Source organism: Aegilops tauschii, chromosome 3 (assembly GCF_002575655.3).
Source record: "Aegilops tauschii subsp. strangulata cultivar AL8/78 chromosome 3, Aet v6.0, whole genome shotgun sequence".
Taxonomy (NCBI): Eukaryota; Viridiplantae; Streptophyta; class Magnoliopsida; order Poales; family Poaceae; genus Aegilops; species Aegilops tauschii.
In genome coordinates, this window is record NC_053037.3 from 587652777 (window position 1) to 587662712 (window position 9936).

Below are 9936 nucleotides of genomic sequence, written 5' to 3' on the forward strand. Positions count from 1 at the left end.
GTTATTTTACAAGCTATAAGATTTCTTCCTTTTGATTCTTCTAATTTCTGTAGAACTAGATCAATTTTATTATTCAAACCTTTTTTATTTTTCTACTAATTTGGATGTTCTCTTAGCAGACTTTCAATTTTTTTGTCTAAGTTATCTTACCTTTTTCCCTAAGATATATAAAAGTTATGAATGAGGTCAACAATTAAATTTAGTTGGCTATGAGAAGTATGCCACGTATGTTCTTCCGAAGGTATTCTGCACAATATGATAATATTTTATTTAGTTGAAATTATTCTACCTGAACTAACTTTAAAATTCAAATACTTTAGTCATTCAATGATTAAACACTAGTTGAGATACCAACACACAAATATGTAAATTTCAAAATTATTAAATATCCAGAATACGAGACTATTTAGTATGAAAACTTAGTTAGCTAAATTTTTTGAAATTATTTAATACTACAATTTATTTAATTAATGGATTCATAATTAACTTAATTTACTAATTATTATATTTTATATGTTTATGCAGGATATTTTACGGTTTGGCGAAACCAACAAGACAGCATACGGGTATGCAGCGGTCGTGTTAATCCTACATGGTACTCTCTGTATTTATCACTGTGTTGCTTCAGAAGCAGCTACGTTCTTTCACTTGATGTATATATTGCGAATTTATGCGATAAATTCCTACCGCCTTCCCAGGTAATTCCACCCGAAGGGAACACTTCCATAAGCCTATAAGGTTCTCAACAAACGCCACACAGGCTAAATAGAGAACTACCAGCAGAGTTTTTTCCTATAGGATCTCTTACATACGTAAGAACTCATCTCATAAATTCATAATAGGAAGACCAAGTTAAACACAAAACTACTTCATTTCGACAACATAATTTACATACGGATTTCCCTTCCGGGAGACGCCGAAGGGATTACAAAGAGAAAACAGGACTACCTTCTGCCTACCTCCACCACGGGGAGATTCAATGCCTCAAAGGCTTTATTACAACTGGAGCTAGCTACTAATACTACGGCTACTGAGGAGTGTGAGGGTTGTGACGCTAGAATGTTGCGATGCTCTGGAGTCTGGTGTTATGTGTTTCTTTCGCAGCGCTCAGTCCTCCCCCTTTTATAGCGCACGAGGGGCACCTTGTGGTCAGTGACTTTATTCCTCTCTAGCTGGTGTACTACAGCCTGCCTTGGAACAACTTCTACGTCTTGCATGTTCCTTTGTGTGAGCTGATGAAACAGCCCCCTATTTTATGTGCCTTGTAGTTTGCACAGTCAAGCATCTATGTTTGCATAGCCATGCATGATTCCAATGCATGACTTTGTCTTGACAAATGGTTTTGTCCAGACTGAAATCTTTGTCCTGACAGATGATTTTGTCCAGACTAAAATCTTTGTCTTGACAGATGATTTTGTCTAGACTGAAAACCTTGTCTTGACAGATGATCTTGTCCAGACTGAAGCTCTTGTCTCCATTGGAGCTCTTTCCATGATATTTAATTCCAACTCTTGCATGCACCGTTGTATGAGTCATCCATGCATTGTTGAATATATTAGTCTTCCTGCATGACCCAATATTTTAACTTGGATGAACAGTCTTGTCTTGCATAATTATTCTTGCAGTATGAATAATTATATATATCCCCAGTTCTTGTTCATCCTACGGCGTGCATGCATTGATACCCATCTTTTGATTATCCCATATCCTAGCACTCAAAGCATACAATTATGAGTTTACATGTCCAATGCTAGACACAACTCAGGCCCATCAAATAAGCAACATGTTAAGTTTACACACCATCCAAAAGGAAAAGTAATACCAAGTAGTGTTGATACAGTTACTACAAAGTCAAGCTGAAACCAAGAACAAACTGTGCAATGTTGATAAAACAGAGCATCCATATGGGAAAACGCAATTCAAAATTACATGTTGCATAGTGCAGACACACATTTCTTCGCCGTGCTACAAAAGTAAACCATCAACAGAAAGAGAAATAAATCAAGCAATTAATATTTATATTGCTAAATGCACCGATAGGAGCCAACTATTTTCAAATAATACAAGGCGAGGAACTGAAAAATTGCAACATCCCTACACTGCTCGTATCAAACATATGAATTCCATCAACTGTACAAGCCTGCGCGGAAGGTAATTCAATGCAAAAATTGTAACCACCCCACCATGCTAAAGGGCATGAGCATGCTTTGTGTTGTGTGATACTAATTCATACCCATGCATAGCCCAGTTAGTTAAAGACAATCAACATACCTAATTTCCGACAGAATGCCAGATGTCAAACCTATAACAAAACAATATAGAACAAAACATACCTAATCAACATACCCATGCATAGCCCACTTCACAAATAAGACAAAGGCAAAATATTCTAGATATTTTCACCAATTTATCCTCAAGCTGCTTCATCTCCTCGCGACCTCCAATTGCTCTTGCAACATCGAGCGAGTGGGATGTGGAGGAGGTGGAGGGTTGGCAGTGGGCTTGCAGCAGAGGAACGATGATGTCCATCACGACGTGGCAGCCGTCAGTGGAGATGGCGCCGCTCCTCCTGTCGTTGCCTTGGTGAAGGAGGTGGGGGCCGTCCAGTCGCCACGCGCAATGGAGAGGAACATGGGATGGGGTAGGCGGAGGGCAGCAGCGGCATGAGAGAGGCGGGGATGAGGGCTACGGGAAGAGGAGGAGGTCGGCCGTGCAGGAGACCGAGTAGGGGCTGAAAATCGGAGGGAGCGAGTACGACAGGAGAGACGGTTAGGTTTTCTACCGTGGGCGTTGTGGACGACTGAGATCATTTTAGGCAGCAAAGGACGGCCCAAATTCGGATGCCTTGGGAGACTAGTCAAAATCGATCCACCACGGTAATCGATTGGGCTGAATCGAAGCTGAGCGTTTCCACCCCGGAGCTTAGTGATATAGTAGATTCCTCGTGTCATCAGTTCATCACACACACAAAGGATCCGTCCCGTAGGTAAGCATGTATCTTGCTATGTGCTTTCCCTCGGAGATATTCTCATCTATATCGAAGTGTGCAACCGTTTGGTAAGGACAGGGCCGGTCCCGAGATTTTGGGGGCCCGGGGCGAAAGTAAAATTTGAGGCCCCTTAATATAAATATCATAGCAATGATAAATAATATTTGCATCTAAAAAATGTTATTAATAATTACTTAAATGCATCCAAAATCCTATATATATATATTATATATTATATATATATATAAATATAAAATTCATCTCTAAAAGAAGAAGAAAAACCACAGCTATCCTTAGCCTGTACATGCGGCTCCATCCTATAATAAGAATTAGCGTCTGATTCAAAAAAAAGGGATTACGTGCAGTTCTGATATTTTAAAAAATATAACGTGACCTAACGTGTATGCATGGGAGTAGAACTTTCTTCGTAAGAAAATGGCGGATGCTACAAATCATCCGACCGCCTAGCCAGCCGTCGGATGAACATGCTGGTGGCCGTTCGATGCGGCAACGCCACAGCAGCAGACCAGCTCCAACTCAGCGCTACTGGCTCTCCGGCAAAGCTCCACTTCAGCACTGTGCGGCGTGTCTATAGCTCCAACGCATCCTGACAGCGTTCGGCGGAGCTCCAACGCAGTATCGATGGAGTCCGGTGAAGCTCCATTGCAACTCCGGCGGAGCTCCAAGGTGGCACCGCGGACTCCGGCGAAGCTTCATTGCAAATCCGGCGGAGCTCCAACGCAGCATCGACGGAGTCCGGCGAAGCTCCATTGTAGTGTCGTCTATGCTTCCGCCGGAGTTGAGGGAGATGCCCCGACGCACCGTTCCGACGAGCCGCACGACTACCCTTAGAGTAGCAGTGGTGTTGTTGCAAAAAAGCAGCAGCATCAAACGTGCTCACCGCAGCCCCCTCACTGTCAGCACCGGTGGCGTTGCAACGCAGCACCGCCGGTGGCGACGGCCGGAGTTGAGGAAGATGCTCGTCACGTGCGTACCTTACAGCCGTGCTTGCCAGAGATGCTCTCCGCCCGACCTTGCTGCAACCGCACTGTAGCGTTCCCGGTGTCGACCTTCCCCTGCTTGCATCAATGGCGGCTGCGGGCCATGCGTGAATGCCGCAGTAGTGTGGCTGCTTTGCAACAGGGGCGGTGTTGGTGCAGAGTAGCATTATAAGGCCGCGGGCGGTGGCCACTTCCGGTTCCCAGCTTTGGTGGTTGCTGGCCAGGGGATCGATGGCCTCTTTCTAGCAGTGTTGCCTGAGGATGAAACGGGGAAAAGAAGAAAACGTGTGGAGAAGGGGAAGATACATAGCGAGAAGATAAGGCTGGGTCCGCTGGGATGGAGCGGTGGCGGCCCCGCAGGGGACACGTGGTGCGCATAGGACGCGGTTTACATAGGGAAGAAATCATCCGGATTAAACCAAACGTTTTCCTAAGAAAATATATAACCTACATGGTGACATGCATGCATGCATGGTGTGGGCTTATTCCTTTTCTATATGCGTACATGCATACATGTTTATATGGATGCACGAAGAAAAAAATATACATGCATTGCCTCTAGACAGGACGTGGACTAATTTATTTTTTTGCGGCAAATAGGGAGATTTATTCAATGTTTCATCGGGTTACAATAGTGCAGTACAACATTAGAAATAAAATCCGGACCATGTTGCAACCAACAATCGGTTCTACGGGCCGTACAAGCATAATTAGCCAGACAATGTGTTATCTTATTTTGGACTAATGACACTCTATATGCTACATGTATTTCTTACTTAGATATATGGACGCAAGAAAAAAAATTGCAGTAACTTGATCGAGTCCTCAGGGCATGTTGTACGCTATAGTTCCTCCGGATATATTCCCTATCGAGTGATCCAACGTGTCTTCCACCAATGTGGAGTGTAGAGACCAAACGAAAATCTAATTGGTAAGTTTAACCACCATTGCAATATGATGGGAATATTCCGTCTTTGACTCTTGCAGATTATTCTAGGCCACACATGTCATGTTACATCCATGGACGGATGGAGCAATCATCAGTGCATAGATTTATGTTAGTATCATCTATGCGCCAAGCAAGTTTGAGAAATAATTCTCCGATACTTCTTGCGATCAGAAGTAGCGATGATCCATACCTTGGGTATGTTGAGGATCTTCTAAAGCTGCAAACTTTTTAGTGCAGCCAACATATGTATGCTTCCCTTACACCTCAAGCAATAACCAACCTAACCTCTTGCATGTGTGAAGACGGTAGACAAATCAATTTGCCCTATATTTTCATGTCGCACACAACGTTTGCCGAATCTAAGATAGGCACAAGTTGTATCTCTTACACGTGTCTCAGAATCATTCATCTAATTACAGATGCAAGGATGTACATGCATTAATACCCTACATGAGATACACCGTAAATGAAGAATGACAAAAGCTAAAAAACATCAAATAGAATGTAAATAAGAAATACAATTTTGCATAAGTAAACAGTTTCTGGTGTGCAAAAAATCCCCGAACAATTAAATTTCTGATGTGCCAAAAACTAGACAAAGAAAGATAAGGAAGTATATAAAAACTAAAAGATGGGGACTAAATAACTTGATACGTACCTATTATATATTAAGAGTACATTAAGGGCTAACCAAAGAAAAAGAAAAATACTTTGAAAAATCCCAACATCTAACCATTGATTTCTAAAGATAATTTCCATTAATAAATCTTGACCAACCAATTTCACAAATCCTATCCACCGCCACGGGGAGACTGCATAATGTGCCAATCAAAAAAATGCCCCAAAACAAGCCGTAGCACCAATGGTAAAAACATCACAACTATGTCTCTTCCATATCCCCCGCAATAGCCAGCCATCGTCTCTATGGTTTTGCGGCAGCTTGCCCGGGCGATGGAGCCACAAGTGAGATCGATCGAGCCTCTCCTCTGACTGACCATATGTCTTCATCGTAGTAACATAGTTCTCTCCCCTGTGGCATCCCTTTGTTGTTGCCGTCCTCTGTACATATGCACGGGAATCTACCGGAGCTAACATTGGTTCTGCTTAGTGCTTACTACACATCAAAGTAAAAAACCAAACTTTATATACCAAACTAAAAAACACTTACAGTAAAAAATTCATTAAATTACAATTATTATGGCAATTAGGCACATAAATAGCAAAAGTTTTTTGCCAAACATATCGATAGAAAACTTACCTATGCCTACACCAAAACAATGAGAACTATTAAATTATTGTATAAACAAAAATAACAAATCAACATGATAAAATGCAAGAAAAATAACATAAATATAATGTATGCGACGCGACTGGTCATAAAAAAAAGGATAATATGGTATGCATAATTAGGAGGTAAATGATAAATGGATAACACATATATCTATATATCAATAAAAAAATGGAACATACTTAAGCGAAAACTATGTTGGCAAAAGTATTATATTTCAAATGTCATCACATTTTGTTATAGTTCTTTTAGAAGATCAAATAATATGTTATCATCATTGAACTTCATAAAATTCAAGTCCGCGCATCGAGCAGGCCACTTGGGTAGTTTTAAGATAATAACGGCGGTATGTATGTAGGAACGATGGAGCTATGTGTATCCTTAGGGGGCTGCCCCCCCCCCCCCCCCCCTATATATAATCACAGAAGAAGAAATTATTTTAGGGTCTTAAATACGAGAAACTATAGTAACACCCGTCTGCTTGGCCATCACCGGCTTGCCGTACGCCTTGTAGCTGCTCAACCCCACAACCCTCTTGTATACCTGAGAAGCTGGGGACGGACGTGTCAAAATCAAAATATGCAGCCGGCCCAGGGGAGAAGAAGCAGCAGCAGCAGCTTGTGGCAGGCATTACCTCCTCAACTTGTAGGTAGTCCCTCCCTGTGATGAAGAGGTCGAAATTGATCTTGAGGTCGTCCCTGGGGACGCACCAAGGGTCGGCGTCGGCTGCAACGCCGGTGGTGGCTCGCAGCAGCACGAGGATGAGGAGGAGTGGAACTGAAACCATGGCGCCGGTCGTCATTGGGATGTCGGTCTAGGTACGTACCAACTGGAACAGAAAGGAGCTCGAGAGTGGAACAGAAGAGAGTGCACCGAAACCACTATAGGAAGGCTCTGCTTTTATAGCCAGCCAGCAGCACAGCGTGTAGGTGCGTCGGTGCGAGGAGTGATCCCATTGACCCGCAAAAAAAAAGAAAAGAGGAGTGATCCCATGGCAAAAATGACAAATTTGACTTGTGGATGAAAAGAATTCACAACTGAACTGTCTTTGAAAAAAAGTCACTTCACTAACTCTTTGTGTAGCGCCCGACAGCGAGGCGTCACACTATACTATGCAGAGCCTAACTAACAGGCACTACACTAGCATCGCATTCCGAACTGGCTAAAAATTACCAAGTCAGTATGGCGCTACACGTGCAGAGATCGGGGGTTTTGATTTTGTTTCGCTGCGCTGCGCTGTCACAGGCCGACGACAAGTGCTACGGGTTTTAATACAGCGCGGGACAGGGGAGCTCACGGCAGGCAGTGGTCACGTCGTGCCGGAAGATGCATGCATGCTGACCCAGCTGGCCTGGCCAAAGACCGGATCATATTGAAAGTGCATGCAGCGGATCCTGCGCCTTCCCTGCAACACGCCACGTCAAAGAAATCAGTGACGCAGGGCTGCTTGCCGGTGTGAGGGCGGAGTTCAGTGGATGGACTTGCATGCATATGTGTTGGGCCTCGTGACCCCGTGACATACGCTGGTCTCTAACCGTCATCACAAAGCGCGACAGGTCATCATGCATGTATCTCTCGTCGGCTCAGGACAGTGCAGCGAAGCAAAACCAATTCCTACAAGCTAGGCGTGTACACTGTAGCGCCTAGCTCTCAGGCGTTACACACTGATTTAGCAATTTTCAGGTAATCCGGTGAGCGATGCTGGTCAAATATATAGCGCCTGTCAGTCAGGCGCTGCACAGTATAGTGTGACGCTTGGTTGTCGGGCGCTACACAAAAGGGTCAGTGGAGTGAATTTTTTCAAAGACAGTTCAGTTTATGAATTCTTTTCGTTCACATGTCAAATTTGTTGTTTTTGCCTGATCCCATCCACTACCAGCTGGCCGGCTTGAATTTATCTACACTCAGTAGAGAAGAGTTTTGGATTTCGGCCGAAATTTTCGATTTTCCGCCAGAATTCGGCCATTTCGTTCAGGCCCGGTACAAATAAAAGCCGGCCAAAAAATTCGGCCCTTTTTGAATTTCTGGTCCGGCCCATGGTCGAACAAAGCTCACGGATATGGCCCGATGGTATAAAAGGCCCTACCGTTCCAACCCTAGTTTTGACCGTGCGGCCTCCACTTTCCTTTACAGCGCGGCGGCGGCGGCTGCCGGCGACTCAAGCCGAGGGACATGTGACAGCGCCGCCTCCTCCGATCCTCCTCCACTGGAGGCCCACATCCTCCTCCTCGTTCTCCTACTTTCCATTCACTTCTTCCATGGAGCACTGGAGAACCAGATGTAGGTGCCAGCGATTGAGCGGCAGCACCACGTGCTTGGAAGGGCAATTCTTTCCAGTTCGTATCGTGTCTTTGATCTTGATAACAATGATGAAAAGCCAGCTTGTACACTGCGATTCGGAATGTTAATTCTGAAATTTGTCCATTCTGCTTCAGTTTTCCTTCCGATGAATTTGATTATGCCGTATGTTCTGGTTCTCTCCGTCCAACCTTTTTTTTAATAGAAAATTTCGGTCATTTTTCGTCCAAAATTCGGTCATTTTTTATTTTAAGTTTCAATTTTCAATTTGTGCTTTTCGTCCTAGTCTTTCCCAAAAAATCCGAAATAGCGGATTTCGCCCATTTCGTTTGGCTCCCGTAAAAATGTAAAAGCGAAATCCAAAACCTTCAGTAGAGTAGGAGTGCTCCTAGACGCAAACAACGGGTTCATCAACAAGACTCGGAGGAAACTAGCTAGTGATCGAGCTCTCTTGATTGGTACTCTAGTACGCCTCATCCTCATAGTGTCCACCTTTTTTTGAGCAAGATAACCTACTCGCATGCATATATTTGATTCTAGAGCAATCCATCCATCGGGCCATGCATGCATGGCGTCGTTGAGCACGGGATATGGAGGTTGCAACCAAACAAGTCACGGCCGGGTCCATTCCCAGCCGGACAATAGTGAACCGGAATCCTCATGTGACAGATCGATCGGTACGTACTGAGCTTAATTGGTAGTACTACACTTATGTCTTAGCGTCTGCAACTTCCTCGTCCCTCTTCCCTTCTTAAGGGAATTCTTCCTTTGGACGCCGCCTCCTTTTCCGCCAGGAATCTCTCTCTGGTCACGCTGGCGTTCCAACAGATCGGGATTTCCGCCAGCCGAACTTTCGGCCGGACACGTCCACGCGTGCAGCGCTCCAACCTTTCAGTTTGCGACACGTAAGGACAATGGACCACTACTAGAAAACAGGGCTTTTGTTCGGGCCTGGCCAGCCCATTAGTCCTGGTTCTGCATGAACCGGGACCCATGGCGGGCATTAGTCCCGGTTCGTGAGCCAGGAGGCCGGCCGGGACCTCGTGGGCATTGGTCCCGGTTCGTGGCTCGAACCGGGACAAATGAGTTGCCTATATATACCCCATCGCCGCGGTAGAGCACTCCACAGTGCTCTGTTTTTTCTGGCCCGCGAGGGGAGGGCATTTGGGTGCTCTAGCTCACCTCCTATGCACATGAGGTGTTCGATGAAATGTTTGAGACAACACTAGTTAATCTTTTTCCTCTCGGAACTCGACCTCCGAGCTCCATTTTCCTCGAGATTTGTCTATGTTTAGCGGTCCATCACGTCCCGTCCCCGTCTTCACCGCCATCGATCGCCCGCGCCGATCTCGTCGCCGGCACCACCGTGGTGAGCCTCTTGTTCTTATCTTTTTTCTGAAAGAAAAAAAAA

The 9936-nt window shown here is 44.7% G+C and overlaps 1 long non-coding RNA gene across 2 annotated transcripts; it reads right to left on the minus strand.

Annotated features, from left to right (window-relative positions):
* Positions 1 to 852: 852 nt before the first annotated feature.
* Positions 853 to 4259, minus strand: LOC120962027 (uncharacterized). 2 transcript variants are annotated; one of them, XR_005752764.3, is made up of 2 exons: positions 3985 to 4259; positions 853 to 3831 (listed from the first exon to the last, which is right to left on the minus strand). It is a non-coding gene; the product is annotated as an uncharacterized lncRNA (long non-coding RNA). The 2 variants fall into 2 exon arrangements; XR_005752763.3 differs by having other exon boundaries at positions 853 to 3836.
* Between the last annotated feature and the right edge of the window lie 5677 nt (positions 4260 to 9936).